Source organism: Canis aureus, chromosome 25 (genome assembly GCF_053574225.1).
Source record: "Canis aureus isolate CA01 chromosome 25, VMU_Caureus_v.1.0, whole genome shotgun sequence".
NCBI classification, from domain to species: domain Eukaryota; kingdom Metazoa; phylum Chordata; class Mammalia; order Carnivora; family Canidae; genus Canis; species Canis aureus.
The window spans coordinates 16,244,391-16,268,903 of NC_135635.1; the positions used below are offsets into that span (position 1 = coordinate 16,244,391).

The 24,513-nt window shown below is 35.8% G+C and overlaps 1 long non-coding RNA gene across 2 annotated transcripts in view; it reads left to right on the forward strand.

Annotated features, from left to right (window-relative positions):
* The first annotated feature begins 3,666 nt into the window (after positions 1–3,666).
* Positions 3,667–24,513, forward strand: part of LOC144297614 (uncharacterized) — a 42,409-nt gene continuing 21,562 nt past the window's right edge. For both annotated transcript variants that reach the window (XR_013364574.1, XR_013364575.1), the window contains exon 1: positions 3,667–3,758. This is a non-coding gene — a long non-coding RNA (uncharacterized LOC144297614). The remainder of the gene's footprint in view (positions 3,759–24,513) is intronic.

Consider the following 24,513-nt stretch of genomic DNA (forward strand, 5'->3'; position numbering starts at 1 on the left):
CCAAATGAATGAGAACATACACTGTTTGTCCTTCTCCAATTGACTTACTTCACTCAGCATAATACCCTCCAGTTCCATCCACGTTGAAGCAAATGGTGGGTATTTGTCGTTTCTAATGGCTGAGTAATATTCCATTGTATACGTAAACCACATCTTCTTTCAAATTTCATCATCAAAAACATCAAATTTCAAAAAAAAAATCCAAATTTCTCCCATACCTTATTTCTTTTTTTTTTTTAAGATTTTATTTATTTATTCATGAGAGACAGAGAGGCAGAGACACACGCAGAGGGAGAAGCAGGCTCCATGCAGGGAGCCCCACACGGGACTCGATCCTGGGTCCCCAGGATCACACCCCAGGCCAAAAGCGGAGCTAAACCGCTGGCCCACCAGGGCTGCCCCCTACCCTATTTCTTGTGCCTTTCCCTCACTTTCAGGAATGAAAGTTTACATATTATTTAGACAGCACAAATATTTTGTTGGATTATAAGAGATGAGAGTGACAGCATAAAAATGTCAGGATTGTGTTTAGACATAGTCTATAATTCTGTATATCATACTTATATATGATATATATATAAGTACATATATATCTCAAGTCATCATTAAGATAATTGGAGAGTGACTTGGGGGAAGAGGAGAGAAAATACTAAGTTTGTAGTCCAACTTAACCTCTTGATATTTTAGGCTATTCTTTAAAACTAGTTCAAATCTCATGTACTATTGAAGACTTTCAACCAATTCAATAATCTTTCTCTCCTCTGAATTCTTGTATTGCTTATACAACTCATTTAGATCAATTCAATATGGAGTTACATTGTTATTTTACTTTTTGTGTGTGTAAAACTGCCTTTTATAATGAGAATCTAAGCAAATTAAGGGCAAGACTATATCCTACCTAAGCTCAACACAACGTTATGCACACAACTATTCAATACCTACTTTTCTCATTCATGAGTGGAGCTTGCTCAATTGCACTCAGATTGTGAGAAATCTAAGTCTCTGACAATCTATGGCACCAAAAGCTAAATCAATAAGTCTTTTCAATGAGCTATCATACAACATTATGCCATAGCATGTTTGACAACAACTCCAACTTGTATAATTCTTTATTGTTTACAATAACTGTCTTCATCTGATCTTATGCACATTGCTTAAACAAGAAATGCTTTACATATGTAGTCCATGTAGCAGATAAATTTTTTTCAAAGGATGAATTTAGGGGAAGTCTTCCCAAAGTTTGCTTGGGATACATGACAACATTAAAATACTCCAAAAACACCCAAAAACTTATGGTAAAATAAAAAAAGAAAAATGCTGCATACTTGCAGTGCCAATTGATAGAGCATGCAAACTTTGATCTTAGGGTCATGAGCTCACACTCCACATTGAATGTCGAGCTTACTTAAAAAAAGAAAAGAAAAGAAAAAAGAAAAGAAAGAAAAGAAAAGAAAGAGAAAGAAAGAAAGGAAAAAGAAAAGAAAAGAATAAAAACACTAGGGGATCCCTGAGTGGCTCAGCGGTTTAGCGCCTGCCTTTGGCCCAGGGTGCGATCCTGGAGTCCCAGGATCGAGTCCCACATCGGGCTCCCAGCATGGAGCCTGCTTCTCCCTCTGCCTGTGTCTCTGCCTCTCTCTCTCTCTCTCTATGTCTATCATGAATGAATAAATAAATAAATCTTAAAAAAAAAGAATAAAAACACTAGATATTCTTACAGAAGAAAATAATTGAATCTAACTCTTACCTCATAATATATGCATATTATATATTGCATATATATAATATGCATAGTACATATTGCATATATATTTCATAATATATGCAAAATTAACTCCAAAAGGACAGATTTAAACAAAAACTAAAAATAAATAAATAAATGCTGCATACTTTATCCAACTTTTAGAAATTCACACTGTACATTAATATACTAAAGCTCCTGTGAATTCTCCAAGTGAGTTAACTTTTTAAATCTAGTTTACCCCAGCCTTTCCCAGTGAAATCATGTGTTGCATAAGACTCAATAATATGTTGCAGAGCATACCTTAGGAACCATTGATTCTAAGATTCAGAATTTCATTTCCTCTTTCTTAAAGGTGATACCCAAATAGCACACTTTTTTCATTGAGTTATCAACATTAAAGTTTATTACGGTTAATTAAGAAAGATCTTAACATCATAATCCTTTGTTGTATCCAAACTTCTCCTTAAAGATTTGTCATGCAGAAGACTCTTTCAGTGCCTGGAGAACCAAATAAACAGTCCGTATATTTTAAGGTTCTTAGAAACAAGGACAATCATTTCATTTACCAGTTAGTCTCCCCAGTGCACAGAAAGGCTGTTAACTTTCCATTCACTAATATGTTTTTCCAGAGGTCCATTCTTTTTCTTTGGTTCAACTGTTAGATCACAATGGTAATACTTTAAAATATTCTATCTGGGAATGAATCTATTAGGAAGCTTTAGATTATGCACAGTGAGACTGCTTGACAAAAAAGAACAATGAAAAAGAACATCTATCCTGATATGATAGAGAACAAAACCTTCTAGCTATGCTGAAAATATTAAAATCTGGTTTGCAGCAGCTTCTGTCTCTCTATGAAAACAGAGAAAGATGGTGAAAGCATAGAGCTGGAATAGGGTTCTGGATGCCATAGTAACGGCATCTTCAGTGATGACATTATGTACCACCTGGTGCTCTCCTGACTAAATTGCAATATTATGTCTCAGTATTCACCAAGGTGGGAAAAAGCCCAGGCATAAAACAGAACAATCACATTAAAGCAACAATTCACCTACAGGTTGGAGTAGGATGCATCAATCTTTTTTATATTTCTAATAATGTCCTTTGTGCTACCAGGTGTTAGCTCCAAAGCAAGATTTGTGAGCAAAGCCAAAATTCAAAGTAAAAATAAAACAGAGAACTATAAATGTGTAAATCACAGACTTACATAGAACACCCCACTGAAATCTAATTATTTCAATAAAAAAAAAAATCTTGCCAAACTTTTAGTCTATTTAATCAAAAGAGGTTCTAGGGCAGAGGCTAAATGACCACTTTGGGGAGGAATGGAGGAGGGCTGGATAAGACTTTGGACTGGATGAACTATCAGGACTTTCACTACATTAAAATATAATGTTTTGTGACACAGTCACAGTGTCTCACAACATTAGAACTGAACAACCTGCATGACTTGAGAAAACTCCCACTTTTCCACCTGAGTAGGGAAAAACCCAGTTCTCCTCCTTTGTGTCTCTTTTACTGTCACATGAGTAACCACACCCCTGACACTTCTAACACCAGATGTGTGGGAGTCTTCCCCAGAAAGCAATTTTCTGCAACATCAGCTCGGTGACCTACAATTTAACTCAATTCTGACACTGTCTACTTGGACATAGCAACTTCAGATGCCAATTACAAATCCAGGTTGTCACCCGTGCTTCTGACATAGCCTAGCTATAAATCAGAGGCACCCACGACCCCCTCCTCAGATTCAATTAATTTGTTAGAGCAACTTACAGAAGTCAGAAAACCAGTTACTTACATTTAACAGTTTATTAAAGGATATGATAAAGGATACAAATGAACAGTCAGATCGAAGAGATACATAGGGTGAAGTCTGGAAGGATCTGGAGCACAGGAGCTTCTGTTACCATGGAGTTGGAATGCATCACCCTCCTGGTACTTGGATGTGTTCACCGACTTGAAAGCTCTTTGAACCCCATACTACTGGAATTTTTATGGAGGTTTCATCACTTGGGTATAATAGATCATTAACTCCATTTCCAGCCCTTCTCTCTTCTCAAGATAATGGGGGGAAAGCTGAAAATTCCAAGCTTCTATTCATGGTACAGACCTTCCGGTGATCAGCCCTCACCCCTAGGTACCATTGAGGAGCCCACCAGAGTTGCCTCATTAAAAAAAAAAAAAAGATACACCAACCACCCAGGGAATTATAAGGGTTTCAGGAGCCCTTTGTCAGGAACCGGGGTCAAAGACTAAACAAAAGATGTTCCTAGAGCTCTTATCATTTAGGAAATTATAAGAGTTTTAGGAGCTTTATGCCAGGAACTAGGAGTAGAGACCAATATATTTTCTATTATCACCTGTTACTAAATAAAGGTAATGATAATTTTCCACTTTTCCATGAAAGAGAAATCCTTTATGGTTTCATAAACCTAATCAAAAAAGAACCTTTTATCTAACTATGAGCCCTAATTCTTTCCTAGACATGTCAATATTTATTCAGTAAGCATCTATTCATTGAGAATTTGTTCAATGTGTAGCATTACAAGTGCTATAAAGGATATGTCATCCTTTCTGTTCATCAAATATTTCTGACTCTCTCCTTTCAGAACATAGTGGGATTGCACTTTCTGCCTCTTTATGAAGTTAGGTTTGAACATGTAATTTGTTTGGGCCAATGGTATGTTTAATATGTAATCTGTTTGGACCAGTGGCATATTAATTCCAAGAAGAAGTTTTAATATCCATGCATTTGTCATGCTCTGTCCCTACCATTTCCATGATCCTGGAAGCACATATCAGAATGAAGTCTCCATTATCTTAGGTCCTTGAGTCACTCCATTGAGCAGAACACCACTGCTGTCCCATGTTGGACATGAAATCCAAGAGGTGTGTGTAACTTCTATGTTACATGACTGAGGTTTAAATTGTTACCACAGTAAAACCAACCTTTTCTATCTGGTAAGAAAAAGATAATCGCTTTTAAGAGCACTTACTATTTACATAGCACATTATTTATTACTGCATTTATTCCTCACCACAAACCTATGATGAAATATCTTAACCTTCATTAACAGAAAAGAAAAGCATTTATCAGAGGGATTAATAACTTGCTCACGATCAAATAGCTGGAAAATGGCAGAGCTACAGATCAAACCAGGTTCTGAATCCATGGTCTTTCTACCACCCATAAAGCCTGTTCTTGCAAGAACTAAATTCTCAGACTAATTTTTTTGAAAGATGAAACACAATAATTTTGAGACAAAACAAGCATATAATATATATACAGACAATGTGAAAAAAATTGCAGAAATATAAATAGAAAAAGATCGATTTAGATCAAATTCAATTATTAATAGTGATACAGACATGTCTTGAGCCAAAATTATAAGATTTAGTAAAATTTTGTTGAATAGAAAGAATGGGGATAGCAATACAGGCTGAAGGCACTGCACAAGCAAACAGGGACAGAAAAGAAACTATTAGCAGGCCAATGCAGCAAAGGATTCTTAAAGAAAAAGAAGTAATAATAAATGGGTTATGAGTGGTATTTTATGGGTTTTCTTCCTATGGAACTAATTTTAAAGTATAGGGGTAAACTGTAAAATTCTAATCAGCTCTAGATGAACACATTTAAAACACATTTAAGAAAACTATAAACTTAAATGAAAATATTATGATCAAAATTTGAATCCTGCAGAACCTTAATGCTTTAAGTTTAAAATTCACCATTTTGTCACATCTTAAATTTAATTATTAATTTTCCTCACTAAAGTTCATGTCAAGGAACCCCTCTAGACCAATCAGATAGAAAGAGGTTACTATACAGACAGCAAAACCAATAAATAGTTCCATCCTCAAATGGGAGCAAGTGTCACTATCAGAGTTCCTTCTCAGTCAGTCATAATCTCAGAGTTGAAATCTCACAATGTATATAGACTATTCAGAATAAATAGTAGGAAATTGAATTATTTGAAATGGAAGAAGTATGAGTTGGAGTATTTGAAGAAAAAAGAATAGGTTCATGAGTTTGCCTTAATGGATGGTAGGTGTTGAATAAATGGACTTCCAGTTATGTGAAACTCCATAGGCAGGGAAGAAGTGATGTACAGGCATGTTTAAATTGCAGCAAAGATTATGGATTATTTCTCTTCTAGAGAAAATAGGAACATACCTGGCAAATTTGTGTTTGTGAAAAGAATCAACCAAATAACTAATCAATAAATTAATGTGTTAGAATTAGAATTAGAATTAGATTGTGGATGGGTTTACAGCTGACGATGCCCCAAAGGAATAGGCACCAGAGACTTTTGAACAAAGCATTAATATAATTTAATTCATTTATATTTGTTACATTTGCATAGTGACCTGTTTTGTTTTATATTTCCTACAGTGCTAAAAATTGGTGAAAATACTGAGAAGCAATTGTCTTGAGGCCTTTTCTTAAATTCTAAGAAGCCTTTATTTGACCACTAAAATGTTTTTAATGGAAATAGTTTTTGTTACAAATGCCTACAACAGCATTTTAATATTAAATTTAGAAAATGTAATTTTAAGAAAGGACCCATTCATAATAGTAAATAATAATAATAGCTATATAATGCTGTAGGGGAGCAAATTTAGCCATTCCAAGATATGCTTCTTTGGCATATTGATTATTTTAAGCTGGGTTTGTTTTTTTTTTTAAGATTTTATTTATTTATTTGAGAGAGAGAGAGAGAAAGCATGAGCAGAGGATAGGCACAGAGGGAGTGGGAGAGGAAGAAGCAGACTCGAGCAGGGAGCCTGATATGGGGCTCCATCCCAAGGACTCCAAGATCATGACCTGAGCCGAAGGCAGACACTTAACCAAGTAGCCACCCAGATATGTGAATTATATTTCAATAAAGCTTTTACCAAAAAAAAAAAGTAACACAAAAAATACATAGATGTAGAAATAATTAATGTAACATTTTAATATATGTTGAGATGCTTTTTAAAGAAAATGGGATTGATTATACAGTATATGCTATTATGAAACCTGCTTTTTTGGTTTTACATTATATTAAGACTACTTTTCCAAATCAATGAGCATTAAAAATCATATTAATCATATAGTATTTCTTTATATGAATATATCATAATTTATCAAATCTATTCCTTGGCTATTATAGCATTTTCAAATTTTGATGTTAAAAGCAATGATATCAGAATATTGTCAGATTTTTTCTAGTGGGTGTAAGTTTAGAAAAAATTATGAATGAAAGGAAATATTAATGTTTTAATATACATGTTGCTGAAAAAGTTACAGCAATTTATTCTGAGAATTCTCCTATTCACATAATTTATCTAAATTGAAAATTATCATTTTATATCCTTGCCAAGTAAAAATTGCTGTATTATGGTTATCTTAACTTACATTTCCTTAATAACTAAGGCATTTCAATAATTTTTTATAGATATAGTACAAAATTAATTTTTAAATTGACCATTCATATCCTTTGCCCACTTTTCTATTGATATGTTTGTCCAAGTGTTTTTGCAAGATAAACCTAGTTAGAACATACTAAATAGATTGGAGCATGTGTGCTGCCTGAATGTAACAGAGAAGATAAGATTTCAAAATCATAAATCTTCATTTCATTTGAATTGCAATAAAACTATAGCTTCTTTTCTTTAGCCCCAGAGTGATATTGTGGTCAAAAGAACAGTATACCACAGTAATTTCAATTTTTAAGCCCAAGTCCTTTATTCCTATTTCTTGAACACTGTAAAGGAAAATGCATACATAGAATGAGTAACAATGTTTGTTAAAAATTCTCTTTTCCTCTCTCATCCATGCTTTCACTTTAGTGCCTTTTGAGCCTATTTCCCTCTTCAAAGCCACCTAGAAGCTAAATGCTTCTCCTATTCAAGCAACCTCTGTTCCTATCCTCTCCCTCTCTCTCTACTACTGTTTATCATGTATTATGCAAATATAATTAAAAACAAAATTTCCTGGGACCCCTGGGTGGCTCAGTCAGTTAAGCATCCAACTCTTGATCTTGGCTTAGGTCATGATCTCAAGGTCACGAGGTCTAGTCCTGGGTGGAGCTCCTCACTGGACATAGAGCCTTCTTAAGTTTTTTCTCAAAAAAAAAAAAAAAAAAGAGTTTGTTTTTTTTTTTCTCTCTCTCTCTGGCCCTCCCCAACTGTTCGCATGTGCTTGTGCACACATGTGCCCATGCTCTCTCTTAAAGAAATAAATCTCCTGCCAACTCAGATAACTTCTCCATGAACGTATAAGAGAAATAAAATGGTTTTATTAATGAATAAATATTAAACCAGAAAGTGACACACATCACAGGCAATCCACTAAGAAATTGCAAAGACGGAAAAATATCTCACCCTTTTATATAGTCAGGCATATTCAGCCCATTGCATACATATTCTAAAATGGAATGATAACTAGTCCTTAAGTAAGATAACTTGAGAGCACCATGTGTCACACATAGTCCATCCTAGATTCACTCAGTAATTGAGGGGGCTATCATAGTTCTGGAGTGGGGCACCCATGGAGGCTAGGCTTCTACCCTCCCACAGAAACTGAGAGAATAGGGACACTATTTTCCTTAATGATTATGTTTCAAAGAAATGGGTCCCAGGTCCTTGGGGAACATACTCCAGGGTTGTAATGCAGGCAAGAGGCTGATTCTGGTTTTAAAAAGGTTTATATACATCCCAAAGCACAACTGCAAGTTTTCTAAAGAAAATGCTCTGAAAGAAAAAAAATGGGGTGGGGGGGTAGTCTCCATTCCTTTTTGTACCAGGAAAAATAAAATAATTTGTTTTTTCTTTTTCCTTTTGTATCTATTCTTACATATGCAAATAAGCTTGACCTCACTCAGCTTGGCAACACCACACTTTTCCACTGAGAGTAGGGAAGTGTAGGCCAGTCCTCTCTGGTGAGAGGGCAGAGCTGAGAGATGCTTCACTGTCCCTGAGGACATGTTCCTCAGATTATTAAAGCACATCTGGATCATGGGAAGGGAGTTGGGATAATTGGCTGATGGGCATTAAGGACAGCACTTAATGTAAAGAGCACTGAGTGTTAAATAAAAATTTTTAAATAAAAAATAAAAATAAATAATTAGAACAAAACATATCTAAAGCAGCAATCAATGTTCTCAAGTTCCAGTCCTACTTCTGCAACTAATTCGCTGAGTGCTTCGGGTGCTCTTACTTCTACAAATTTCAGTTCCTTCATCAGAAAACTGAGAGGATGTAATTCATTCCAACTGTAAAATTCAGTTTTTCATGAGCTGCATGTACAGAGGAAATAAATGGCAATGGGCTCTTCAAACAGATGTCCTAATAAAAGGTGAAATGGTGGATTTCCAGAAAATAGAAACATGACTTCAAATAATGGAGAGAAGCAGCTGAGAAGGTAGAGAAGTAGAAGGACCAAGATTCCTCATCCAGAATAACATGGAACAATTCACATCAAACCACCAACAGCCAGAAAGCAAGAGGGACAAAACTTTACCTGGGTGGCTCAGTTGATTGGGCATCTGGCCTGTGGGTCAGGTCATGATTCCAGGGTCCTGGGATCAAGCCTCACATTGGACTCTCTGCTCAATGGGGAGCCTGCTTCTCCCTCTCCCTCTGCCTGCTGCTCTGCCTGCTTATGCTTTCTCTCTCTGTCAAATAACAAGTAAATAAAATCTTAAAAAAAAAAAAAAGACACACGAGGGATATGATTACCAAATCTCTGTGCACTGAGTTCTGCTAAATTACACATCTGACCTTCCAGCTATATCTTGAAAAATCATTATCAATGCAATCATCTGAGCATATGACAATAATGATATCTAAATTATAAAACTATTTATTTATTTATTTATTTATTTATTTATTTATTTACTTTAAAAGATTTTATTTTTAAGTAATCTCTACCCCAACAAGGGGCTTGAACTCACAACCTTGAGATCATGAGTTGCATGCTTTCTTTTTAAGATTATTTATTTATGAGAGACACACAGAGAGACAGAAAGAGGCAGAGATAGGCAGAGGGAGAAGCAGGCTCCATGCAGGAAGTCTGATGGGAGACTCGATCCCAGGACTCTGGGATCACACCCTGAGCCAAAGGCAGATGCCCAACCGCTGAGCCACCCAGGTATCCCAGTTGCATGCTTTACCAACTGAGCCAGCCAGGTGCCCCCATAAAACAATTTTAAATACAAAAACATATAATGGTCATATCTTACAAATATGGGATGTTCTGCTCTTTATTGCCTAATTTGTCAGTCAATCTAAATAATGTATATTTTTTTATTTTTTTTAAATAATGTATATATTAAATAAATGTAAGTAGGTATATCATTTATCTATTGCACAAGAATGCTGCCTAGCCCACAACCATAGTGGCATTCAACAACATTTATTTAGCTCTCCATCTGTGGATTTCTGCCCACCTGACTGAGCTCATGCATGGGTGCATGATTCACCAAGAATCAACTGATGTAGGACTCTTCAGCTGGGCAGACTGGGAGAACACAGTTCTGTTCCAGGTATGTCTTTGTTCATCAGTCTAACTGAGCATCCCCCTCAAGATAAAGCAGGAGTGGCAAGTGAAGGCTCCTTTCCAGCCTCTGCTTGGTCACTTTGCCAAGTCTTAGGATGACCAACTTGTCCTAGTTTGCCTTGTCTGTCCCACATGCAGGAAGCCCCCTTAGCTCCAGGCAAACAGGGCAGTTGGTTACCCTACAACATTCCATTTAACAAAATAAATAACATGGCCCAGCTCAGACTATTGGTGCCCTACCAAGTTGCCCTACAGGGCAAAGAGCATGAAGACAGGAAGTCATTAATACAATCAATCTACCACACAGGTTGTTTTTTTTTTTTATTTTTTTTTAATTTTTATTTATTTATGATAGTCACAGAGAGAGAGAGAGAGAGAGAGAGAGAGGCAGAGACATAGGCAGAGGGAGAAGCAGGCTCCATGCACCGGGAGCCCGATGTGGGATTTGATCCCGAGTCTCCAGGATCGCGCCCTGGGCCAAAGGCAGGCGCCAAACCGCTGCGCCACCCAGGGATCCCCACACGGGTTTTTAATTTCTTGCTACCTATGTGTTCTATTCGTGGGTTTCCAATAAAACAATCCACAGAAACAGTCTTATGTCCCAGGACTGCGATTCCACCTCGGTTCCTATAGAGGTCCTTGACAAACCGCTCCTCCAGATTGACTTCTTAGCTGCCAAAGTTGTGTCTTTTGAATTGCAAAACCAGGGAAGTACAAAACTCTTGACACTAAAAATGGTTTCCAACTTCAACCTGCAAAGATAAGAGCTTTGACAATTTCTCCTCAAAAACACAGATCAAATATGCCCTGAATTAACCTATTAATAATTTTCTCATTAACAAGAGAACTGCTAGAGCTCTACAGTATACTTCTAAACTGGAGAACTTTACATTTGGCCTAATCTATAGAACTAATTAACAAAGGTATGTGAGACCTTCCCTCCTCAAAAAGAAACAAAACAAAACAACGTTACTCTACTACTATGACCAAAGCACATGAATTTTCATGCAAACCGTAAACCTTTAAGCACATATTCCTTATTCGTGTTAGAGGAAAAAAAATTCCATTTTCAAAAAATTTAACTCTAAAATACATTTTTTTTTATCCACTTAGCGGCTATTTCATCAAATGGAAAGAAAACTGCTCAACTACATATTCAAACATTTTTTTTCTTTACTATATTCTTACTAAAGTCTCTGTTGCCTAGAAGGATTTCATAGAACCTTTTCTAAAGAAGATAGTCATCTAATTTGGGCTGTTATCTCATTTAATCCTCATAATTTCACACAATTTACTATCTATCCTTCAATTTTTTTTCTATTTCATTAACTTGAGACAGAGAAAATTGTAATTTTCCTCCTCAGGATTATTCTGATTCTGCCTTCAACTGTCCTTAAATATTTTATGGGTATGTCTCCAGGAAAAAAATAATGTGTTCTCTGGAATAATTCTTGATGACTATGTTTCTCAAACACAAGCAAAATCTACCAAGGTATCTGTTAGAGTAGATGAGGAAAATGTGCAAATCCCTACTCAGCTCAGGAAGTTCATCACCACATATTCCCTGGTCATCTCTCATAAGCCTCAAACTTCTACAGCAATAAAAACTAGCTCCTCATAAGTTTGTCAATTCATAGAATATTGGTGCTAAGTATATTGCTCACTTACCTATCTCCATTTTCAATATTCACAGTATTTATTAAATTTCCTACCCATTTGTTCAAAGAAAAAAGTAATATATTTGATACTTTCTATAATAAAACATCAGAAAAATGGACAAATCTGTAAAGTATAATAAAATTATAGAAACATATACATATTACCTTATATATTATATACATGAATGTATTTTACATATTTTATTATACATAGTATATATATTACATATTTTACTATATTTTATTGTATTGTATATAATTATGAATTATATTATTGTTTTATTATATAATTATAGAAAAATCATAACAAATGTGACACCTTAAATCAGTGGGAGAAGGATAGGTAAGTCATTAAATAGTATTAGGAAACTAACCTTATGCAAAAGTACATTCTAGACTTATTAAAGATTTAAATGTCAATATGAAAAACTAGCAGTACTAGGTGAAAAGATAGGAAAATGTCTATAAATATCAGGGCAGGGAAGGAGTTTATAATATAAAATAATAACATAGAAACCATATGAAATAGGCAAGAAGAGTAACAATGTTATTTACAAAAAGATTTTGTTTAAATATTACCGGCAATAAAGAAGGGCTCTGGAAGTTTTAGCAAATCATGCCCCTTGCCTCCAGTACACTGGCATGGCCATCTGACTAGGTGGTGATGAAGGGATGGGTCAGGATAGATTCATCTATATTTATCAGATTACTGGCCATGTTCTAGGCACCATGCTACCTTCTAGGGACTTTGAGATGATCCATTCTACGATGGAAGAGCCAAGAGCCCTGTGAATCAGATAGATTTCTGTTCATAATACAGCAAGCATGGTAGCAAAAAGTTCCAGACAGGCAGGGAGCCTCAGAAGGTACCAAGTTTTATTGTAGGGAAAAGGGTATATATCAGTGATCCTCAAAATGAAAGAGCAAGAAAAATGATGTAAAGACAGATATGCTTTGATTTTCCACCACTCATGTGTGTGCTAAAGATATTCCTGGGATCCTGATAAGTGACTTGTTTTCCCTTAACCTCAGCTGCCTCATTTATAAACTAAACGTCTCAACACAGCTAACCGTTAAGGTCACTTCTTGTAGTATCACACCAGCCTATCAAGCAGCTTCAAAATCATAAGACAGATACCTAGGTCACAGATCACTCTATGACCTATATGCATGCATGAATCATATGTGCTCCAACTACTTTAGATCTGCTCTATAAATTGTTCCTTAGCTGAAATGTTTCTAGAACAGACTCTGTCTCTCACCTTCCTGGGGTCTAGAAACTCATGGAAAAGTTTCATAAGGTTTCATGGATCTTTTATGCTGCTGCCCTTACATTCTTTTAAGAGAATTGCCTTCTTGAATGAACTTTTTTAAAAATTCTCTCTACAGTTTTTTAAGTATATAGTTTCTCAAAGACTCTTGTTTAAGAAAACTGGGCATTTGCTTTCTTAATCCTATGCTGTGTATAATGGAAAGAACATTTGCCTGAGAATAAAGAGGGCTGGATTCTTGCTTCAGCAAAATCACTAACCTATATATCATTATTATCTTACATATAGCAGGCACTCAGCAAATGCTTGTGGAACTGAATTGGAAATGCTAGGCCATTATTGTGAAGGATTTGGTGTTGTAACACTACCACCTAGTGGGAAATCAGATGAGAAAAAAAAATTCAAGGCATTCCTAAAAGCATGCTTTTGAACACCTTTGGACCAAATATTGGGGGTCTCTTTGTAAACAACAAGTCAAATGTTAAATCAAAATTTCTTGATCATTGGAGTCAGAATATATGAGTAGGTAATACATGAAAAAAGATATTTGTGGTCAAGTAATTTTGGATAATTCAGAGTAAAATAAAAATTAGTAAGTTTTCTAAAATGTCAGGCTTCTAATATCTAATTTGCATTTTGACTCTCTAAGAAAGAGGATATTCAATATATTCTTAATTTGTGGTACACTTTTATCCATGTTACAATGTTTTTGGAATCAGAATTGGACTTAAAATTGATGTGTATATTTAATTTAGGTATTGACTTTTCTCTGAAAGTTATTAAACCAATGATTAAGACTTACAACTACACTTTTATTGAAGATAAGTATAGTAATATGCAGGTTTCACAAACTTTATTTGAATAATGGTCTTTTTTTGGAGACTCATAAGAAAATAGTACATGGAATGTATTCTCGTAGGAATATATTACGTGGAACATATGTATACACATAATATATTCCTATCGTGGATCAAATTCAAAATGTTGATCTAATAATACTGGAATGGTTGTAATGATAAATTGGTAGGTTGTGCATTGACTTTGGCATTCTTACTATGAAAATCAGTTTCACCTTTGTGCTCTAGTCAATGGCTTGAAGCCCAGCAATTAGAGCAGCTGGATAAAATAAAATAAAGTAAAATCTAATTAAAAATACTAAGTTTGGTAAGAACATAGAAATATATCCTATAGAAGAGCAATGAGGATATAGGGACCTAACATAGTTCTTTTCATCTCAAATTGTGTGCTGGAGCCAGGGTACTGCAGGGAACTCACAGGACACTTTAACTCACGGGATATTTTAAATTTTCAAGTGTAACTTATCTGACATCTCTCAGATGCCACATGAACTATTAGCCCAAAGTAGTTCACCTTCAAACTGTACATTCCCTTCATTGATGCCATATCTTTATAAAGCTTTTTTTACTGTTATTTTTTGAAAGTGCTGTGTTTGTAAATAAATGAAATCGTTAATTTTCTTTTTCTTCCTTTTTTTTTCTTTTTTTGCCTGGAGGTGCCATAAGAATTTCCGAGGCACAAAGTGCAGTATGAACAAAAAAAGTCTGATAACCTCTAAACAAATCCATTAAACAGTTAACAAATACTTAAGAATTCATTACATACCAGCCATTTTTTGCAGTGCCAGCAATAACAGCAATAAAACAAAACCAAGTCCCTACTCTTCTGGAACTTACATCTTAGAGAAGAAAAATACAGAATAATGAATAAATATGCCTATCTGTGTGGTATGAAGAGCAATTCAGTACTGCCCAGTTCTGCTTTGATTACATTAACCCTGTTTAAAAACCTTTGATGGATTCTCACCACCTATCAAATAAAATTTAAAATCCTTTGTCTAGTCTTCAAGTTTCTCCACAATATTCCCAATAATTTAATGACTATAATTTCTTCCCATGAGACTCCTTGATATAGAGGTTGTTATGTACTAGTTTACAGATGGTCCCCATGTGAATGCATCATCTTTCTTATCAAGATACATACCTACTTGAGGGAAGGGACAAAATATCATTCAATTTTGTATTCCTTTCAGGACTAACACAGTTCCTTTTCTACAGAACGTACTCAATAAATAATTGTCAAATAACTGAAAGATATAGATAATAACATACAAATAAGATCATTTCGATTCCCAACCTCACTAGTGATTATTCATCTGCATAAATTTCTTAAAGATTAATCCGAACTTCTCTACTCAATCAGTGGATATCTTTTTTTTTTTAAGATTTTTTATTTATTTATTTGAAAAAAGAAGGAGAGAGAGCACAAGCAGGGTTAAGGGGCAGAGGGAGAAGGAGAAGCAGACTCCCTGCTGAGCAAGGAGCCCACCAAGGGCCCTATCCTAGGACCCCGGGATCAGGACCTGAGCGGAAAGCAGACGCTTAATGGAATGAGCCACCCAGGCACATTGCAATCAGTGGATATCTAAAACTGCATTATTATATAACCATTCCTTTGACTAAAGACTTCCATTACAATGAGAATATAGCTTGGAAAGATAGTATGAAATCTTCTTAGCCTTTTTTTGCCTTACATCTAATCTGAGAGCAGTTTTAGCCATTCAGTAAGTACTTGTGGGTTGGGTAAGTAAATGACTGAATTAATAAGTAGACAAATAAGAGTAAGAATGATTCCACAACTAACAAAAGATAGAAATTATGCCAACCCAAAAATTACAGCTTACACTATGAAGGTGAAATAGGAAACTAACTTTGCTCACTTAAATGAATAAATAGAGAAACAAAGACGTTAAGATTTGTTCATGAGTTAAATTGTAGAAGGACTTAGGAGCCCAGGATTGAACCTAGCACTCCATTACTAATATGTCATCTAATTATCTTAATGTATTCCACATTTCAGGTTTAAACTTGTAGTGTCAATGCAGTCCTACCACGCTTGAGACTCCATCTGGAGTTACTCCAGTTGAGAATCTCAAAAGTATTTCTTTTTTTTTTTTAAGACTTTATTTATTTATTTATTCATGAGAGACACAGAGAGAGAGAGGCAGAGATATAGACAGAGGGAGAAGCAGGCTCCATGCAAGGAGCCCAATGTGAGACTTGATCCTGGGACTCCAGGATCATGCCCTGGGCTGCTTAACCACTAAGCCACCCAGGTATCCCAACTCAAAAGTATTCCTAATCAGGTTTATTTCAGGCAGTAGAAATGAACCAACACTATCCACTCTGAGCCTGGGCCCATTTCCAGTATCCCACCATTGAACACTGACTCACTTTGCCTGTTTCATTTCCATGTCCCCAGGGCCCAAAGTAGTGTCTTTGGAATATTCCTTCTCATACATTTTATGTGAAAGTTAACATTTATTATATACAAAGGGTCACTTTAATAAATTAGAAGAAAGATGAAAACATCAGATATAATTAAATAATTTAATATAAATAATTACTGAAAACATTTAAATAATTACTGGAAACATTCGAGTGACCAATTTGAGAGATGTTTTGGTTTCCTTGAGACAAAGGTTTTCCCAGGATGCAGGACTTTCAGTGATAAAACCGGAAGTGCCCCAGGCAAACTGGGATGGTTGGTCATCTAAAATCAATAAACTAGCTTGAGGGTGGCTCAGCAGTTGAGTGCCTGCCTTCCGCCCAGGGCTTGATCCTGGAGTCCCAGGATCGAGTCCCACATCGGGCTCCCTACGTGGAGCCTGCTTCTCCCTCTGCCTGTGTCTCTGCCTCTATGTGTCATTCATGAATAAATAAATAAAATATTTTTTAATAAAAACTAGCTTGAGGAGATAATGTGAGAGATGTCATTAAGCAAATTTTCTGTTTGAAAAAGTTACTTAATCTCTTTGGATCTCACTTCATTTGCCTATAAAATAGGATGATAAAGGTGCCTACCTTATATGCTGGTTATGAAGATTCAACCGTTATACAGAAGTGCTTATAAACAGTGTAAATTAGTAAGTTCCAGTTCCTACCATTATCATCTTTGCTATTATTTTATGAGGTACTCATAAATGTGTGCTCCATGAAAATGTAATGAGACAACTACAACTTATTCTATGATTTTTGTTCTAAAAATATATACTCACAATAATTTTAACTATTCAGGTCTTAGCTATCCATTATTTTCTACTGGATGTGGACATACTTTTAAGGAAATCTCCTTATTGTGATTATTAAAGATAAAATGAAACCTAAACATTGAAAAATTAAGTATCCTGTGGTCTATAGACTCATTTAATACAGACCCTAAGTCTACCCTGCCAGACTATAAATTAAAGAATTAAAAGCCCCAATGATAGTCCATTTTAAGATTAAATGATTGGAAAATTAATCATTCCCAGAAAGAGACTTTGAGGTAGAGGGGAAATACCTTGCCTAAAACCAATTTAGAAACCATCATAAGGCCAACAACCTGCTAATGCCTGAGTCTAGAAAATGCCATTCCTTTTTGATGATTCCTACACAAAGATTCTGAGCATGACAGATCATAATTATGTATTAATTGATAATTATATATTTCACTATCAACACCACCCCTAGAATATAAAAGTCAGGGGCCCTATCTTATCTCCATTGTGTCACAGGGCCTATAATCATGCCTACTCCTTAATAAGTACTCAGTTAAACAAGATAACAATGTAAGTTTGGTTTAACACCAGATTTTTTTCAAAGCCAAAACACATATTAAAAAGAACAATATCAGTTAACAAGAAGACATTAAACAAACATTTGTAACATCTCTACCACAGTAAAAGTGTCTGCCAGGTTTAACATCTGGTTAATTTAATAACACGTTTTTAAAATAGTGCTCTAAATTCCCTAAAGGCAAGTTCACAACAAGTAAAATTCAAGCATTTTCTTTTCAAAACAATTTTAAGTTCAGATGTATACATTTGACTCTATTCAACAGATGAGATCTTCCTCCTCAACATTATTGCTCCATTCTTAGTTGGGGATACTTTTCCAGTGTGTAGACACAGGCACTAGCAGGAATCTGGACTTACATGTAAACAGAATTATACTACTGTACTGCAATTTTTTTCTTTATTCTTATAATGATATATATCATGAACATTCTTCATTTTCAGTACATGTTGATCTTTCTTATCTTATTTTTGCCCAAGCATTTTCTGAATAAAAGGAATTACAGATCATAGACAGATCACAACATTGTTGACTAATATTTGAGAACTCTGTTCTCACCTACCCAACCTCTTATGCCCAACCCTCTATGAAAGGGGAAAAATATACCTCTCTAGAGACAATAAATGTCATTTTTTCTCCAAACAGCCATTTGAGACCTTATATTAGTTTGGTAGGGCTACCATAGCAGGCTACCATAGCAGGTACCACACACTGTGTGGCTTAAACAATAGAAATTTATTTCCACATAGTTCTGGAGTCTAGAAATTCAAGATCAGAGTGTGAGCAGGGTTGTTTTTTCTGAGAAGAGATTCTTCCTCTTTCCCTAGCTTGCAGATGGACATCTTTTTCCTGAAACTTCACATCATCTTTCTTCTGTGCATGTCCATGTCCTAGTTACCAAGACTTTTTAAGTCTTTTTATTATTATTATTTTTTTTTTTAGAGAAAGGGAGAGACAGAAAGAGAGAGAAAGGGGCAGAAGGAGAATCCCAAGTAGGGTCCATGGCCCCCGCACCGAGCCTGATGCAGGTCCTGATCCCACAACTCTGAAATCATGACCTGAATGGAAATCAAGAATCAGATGCTTAACTGACTGAACCACCCAGGCACTCCCTAATGTCTTACAAGGATATCAGTCATATTGGATTAGGGCCCACATTAATTACCTCTTTTTACCATTTTAAAAATCCTGTATTCAGGGGCCCCTGGGTGACTTAGTGGGTTAAGCATCTGCCTTTGGCTCAGGTCATGATCCCAGGGTCCTGAGATCTAGCTGTTGTCAGGCTCCTTGCTCATCAGCGAGTCTGCTTGGCTCCCTCCTCTACCCTCTGCCTCCCTTACTCTGTTGCACACACACACACACACTCTCTCTCTCTCTCAAATAAATAATTTTTTTAAAAAGATCCTATATTCAAATATAGTTATATCTGAGGAACTGGAGGTTAGGACCTCTCAATTAATACATGAATTTTGGTAGACAGAGTTCAGCCTATAATAGACCTATATTTAAGAATATATTCATGTTTGCATATCATATACATTTAAACATTAATTTTAGCAATAAGAACTATGAGACTACACTGTTTTATCAAAATTCTAAATTAAGTAGTATGGGAACTAGGACTTTAACTAGGGATTCCAGTTACTGACAGGAGTAGAGATGGTTTTGCTACTGTTTGTATCACTCTTTGCATTTGGATTGCTTTTATTTATCAGAATGGATGCTTACAGGAAAATTTATCTTTCATGTGAAATCATCATCAGAAAATAATAGCATCAATGGCAGCCAGTCACAGTTGAGGAGACATGATTGTCTGGCTTAGTGCATTTGGTAAAAATGAAGTATTTAAAATGCTTAATGCAGTCACTTATCATTCTGTCATCCAGGCATTTCTATTTCCCAGTGAGACCTAAGCCTCAATCTCGTCTTAAATTTATGCAGTATCTATTACCAATGCCATTTGATATGGCACAACCTTTTCACAAAGTACCTGCTGGGGAGTAATTTCTTCTTGCATAATTTCTACATTGATTTCCAAGACACCAATGGCCTGAATAAAAACCAAGGTGCATATTAATCTCCTGCTTACTTGAATTCTTTTATTCAGGAATTATTTTCATGTATTAACCTTAGTGTGAACAATTTTCAACACCTAACCTACAGAAAGAAATTAGAGACAGAGCTCATAGGCAGGTTTGAGCTGACAGGAACGTCATTTAAGGTCACAATGGGGTCAATGGTCCACTTGTTTCAGCCTTTTCATGTGAGCTCAAAGAAAAGTGGAGGTCTTCAACTTATTCTAGCTTAGAAATAAAGACTCTCTTCTTTGATAAAGGAGATGCAATGCTCTAGTCTGTGGTTGTTGTTTTTTAATTTCCTATGTGTAGGTGTGATAAACAATAACAGACTTTGAGTACAGAATACAGTGACAGAAAAAGTCCTGAGGAAATTTCTTTTTAATGTCAGAAGTGGTAGTCTACACAGAGAAAGATTTTATTTCTTAATTTATTTTAGAGAGAGAGCACAAGAGATGGAAAGGGTAGAAGGGGAGGGAGAGGGACAAGCAGACTGTGCTGAGCACAGAAGCCCATAAGGGGGCTCGATCTCACTTTCTCAAGATCTCACATCTCAAGACCCTGAGATCATGACCTGAGCTGAAATCAAGAGTTGGACACTTAACCAACTGAGCCACCCAGGCACCCCACCAATTGTCTTTTATCACATTGATTCAAGACCCCCAGTCCTTGAACCTAGGACGGTAGAGTATAAAAAGATTTTTCCTCCCCTACAACATCCAGACACACCTATGTACCTGCAGTCACTCACACACACACACACACACACACACACACCACTTAAGTAGAGACAAATATATATAAGTAGGCATACACACACAAACACAGGTAAACATACCCAGACTTACACAAAGACACATATATACACGATAAAATCCTTACAAACAGACTTACCAAAATTTTTAAGTCTATATAAAATAGCTAAACACTATATTTTCTCTTAGAGATGCATAACTTCCTTTAAGGGATTTTATAAAAAGAAATTAGATCAAATTTTCTTAACATAGCACTTTCCAAAATTATTTGAACAGAATTTTCTCATACTGCTTTGAGCGTCTTAAGGAACAGTCTTCTGTAGGACACTGGTTTGGGAAATACTGGGGAGATCACCCAATGAAGTAGGTATATCAGATTATTTTAGCCCAGGGAATATTAATATCACTTGGAGAGATTTTTCAAAATTCAGAATCTCAGAATCCGTCCCAGATGTATTAAATTGAATCTATGCTCTCAATCCATTATGTGTTAATCTCAGCACTAAAATTTCAGAGAACAATCCACTTCTCTCATTTCTAATTTCTTAGCTGGCATCTCACTATTAATAACACATACATACAAAGCTCTCTGGAATTGCTTTCATGTGATGCCCAACTATCTGGTTCTGAGATCAGATGTCACCATCCCTCTGAAGCCCTCACTGGCCTGTTCAGTTGGTCAGTCTGATCCCCTTGCTCATGATGTGGTGTCACTTTACCTTGTAATTTATTTTCTAGCCCTACGACTGCTATCCTTCATCATAATTATTTGTTTACATGTTTCTTTTATCAGATTGCTATTTTTTGCAGATAAGTCATCAAATTTACATCTTAATATTCCTAGTGACTTCAGTGCATTTAACAAAATATTTAATAATTTTGTTGGTGGTGGTTTTGACTTCTTTAAATTAAAGTGAATTAAAATCTACACATTTTATTTAATTTTGGTATAGTTCTCAGTTATTCACACATAACATCCACATATATTGAATCTTTTATGTAGCATATACCCCACTTAACATATATATGCCCCATAGTCATCAGCCTCTTAGGAACACATTGTTACTGGCCCAGCCTACACAGTTGTGTCAAAATGTGTACAGAGATATGAGCACGAATATAATGTTCAATAAGATGTCCACAGTAAGTGAACATTCAGAACACTAGTGTTAGTATTTGAACCAGATCACAGACTCCCAGCTCACTGATCCACTGATGGCTACCACCTCCTGACTGAGATATGTTAGCCATTAGAGAGTTAAGAGTCCCAGGTACCAAGAAGGCAACATCAAAGGTTAAAACAATAATAATACAATATAAAAAGAATATAATAATAATAATACCATTTATCAACTGCTTACTACTTAACTGAATGCTCTACATATACTAATCTCTCATTAATCCCTGCAATAGGGACGCCTCGGTGGCTCAGTGGTTGAGCATCTGCCTTTGGCTCAGGGCATGATCTTTGGAGTCCTGAGATTGAGTCCCACGTCGGGCTCCCTGCATTGAGCTTGCTTCTCCCTCTGCCTGTGTCTCTGCTTCTCTCTCTGTGTGTCTCTCATGAATAAGTAAATGTAATTTTTTTAAATCCCTGCAATATCCTTGTGGGATAGTTATCAATATGAGGGAGGAAAAACTCCTTCTGCCCTTCAAAGGTCCTCGAAGCTGGAAGAAGAATCAAATTGGCATGAGACAGAGTAACAGGAGTAAATCAAATTGAATAGCATGGGGAATCCACACAGACTTGGAAATTCCAAAGAGAGTAGGCAACATGATGCTTATATGAGCTAAGGATAGGGTAGGGGTCTGAGGATACAAAGTGGAGAAAGACCATTAGCAAGAAGATGAGAGGAGATGTTTGGAAAACAAAGGTGACCCTATTAGATAGATAAGTTTCTCAGGTAAAGAGAAATCTCTGTTAATAGCTCTCTTCCTGACACAATCAGGCAATTGAGAGGGAAGCAAAGAGCTTTTCTGCAATTGGCTTGAGATTCTCTCTCTCTCTCTGAGAGAATCCCTCTCCCTCTGCCCCTAACCCTGCTTACGCTATCTCTCTCTAAGATAAAGAAATAAAATCTTTAAAAAATAATAATAAATATTCATGCCAAAGTGACCCATCTTGGGATGGCCTGCCCTTGGCCCCTACATTAGCTTCCTCTTTTTACAGATGAGAAAATCAAAGCTTAAAGAGTGTTATGGACTGGATGCTTTCATTCCTCAAATTTCATATGTTGAAGCCCTAACCTCCAATGTGAAGGTATTTGGAGGTAGGGCCTTTGGAAGGTACTTAAATTTGGGTGAACTTATGAGAGTAGGACCTACATGATGGGATTACTAGCTTTGTAAGAAAATTCCTTAAAATGCATTTCATCCTGATCTTTATCCTCCTGGCCTCTGACTCTCCTTACCCTTATCACATATATTAAATTTGACAAGGAGCACCATTCTTTATGCAACATTTAGTAAGTATTCATTGTGATCTTCCATTCTAGACATTGGTTAGATTTGGGAGGCATTCTCCATATCTCCTTACTCTCAGCCCCCAATAATTATTCTTTCTCCAGCAGTACTATTTTACACTTTCCTAAACAGACAACTTCCCTGAATTGATTCATCTTTAGAACTTTCTCCCACCTAGCCAGAGTGCCCTCATGCACAGGGCCTCTATCAGACTTTCTATTAGGATGCTTTCAGATACAAGTAACAACAACAACAACAAAACTGATTAATGGAAGCTTAAACCAAAAAGATACGACTCATAGTCAACAAGAAATCTAGCAATAAATGGATCCAAGCAGCTTAGTGACCCAAAGTTGTCAGCATTCTGGGTTAGAATCTCTGAGATTAGAATCTCTGTTTTTTTTTTTTTTTTTTTTTTTAGAATCTCTGTTTTGTATCCTCTCCCCCTACTTGTTCTCCCTCTCTCTATGTCAAATAAATAAATAAATAAATAAATAAATAAATAAATAAAATCTTTATTAAAATTTAATTTTTTTTTTTTTATTTATTTTTATGATAGTCACAGAGAGAGAGAGAGAGAGAGGCAGAGACAGAGGCAGAGGGAGAAGCAGACTCCATGCACCGGGAGCCCGACGTGGGATTCGATCCCGGGTCTCCAGGATCGCGCCCTGGGCCAAAGGCAGGCGCTAAACCACTGCGCCACCCAGGGATCCCTCTTTATTAAAATTTTAAATAAAATAAATAAATAAAACTGGAAGGAAAAAGGGAGTTAAAAGGTCTCTATAGGCTTTTTGTATCCATCACTTCATCATACTGGGTACTCAGCAATATTTTGAGTGGATAAAGGGCTTAGGAATGACGTGAAAAGTATAGCAAAAAAGAATATTTTTCTGCCTATATATCTGGGGTGTGTGTGTGTGTGTGTGTGTGTGTGTGTGTGTAGTAAGACGTATTACGGTTGGATAAAGGAAACATGAGTCAGAGTGATTTCTGAAAGACTGAATTTTTAGAAATTGAACAAGAACATGTAACATATGCAAAAGTATATAATGATACTTATGACTTTAAAAAGTCACGTATGAGTATATAATAGTATATGATGTGATGATTATTTTTAAGAAAATCTTCCTAAAGAAAATGAATTTTCAAAGGAAGTTTGAAAGAAGGAGAAAGCAAATAAGGAAATAAGTGAGAAGAGCATCCAGAGAAGAAACTAAACAGGAATCAGAAATGCCAGTAAAGACTGTTTTTATGCCTTTTATTTTTTTCCCCCTAGTGTCATTATTTTCCTCTCCTAGCAACCTTTTGTCATTCTCTGCCGAGTTTATTTTATAAATAGTCCCTCACACTGCTCCACTCCTAACCTCCTAG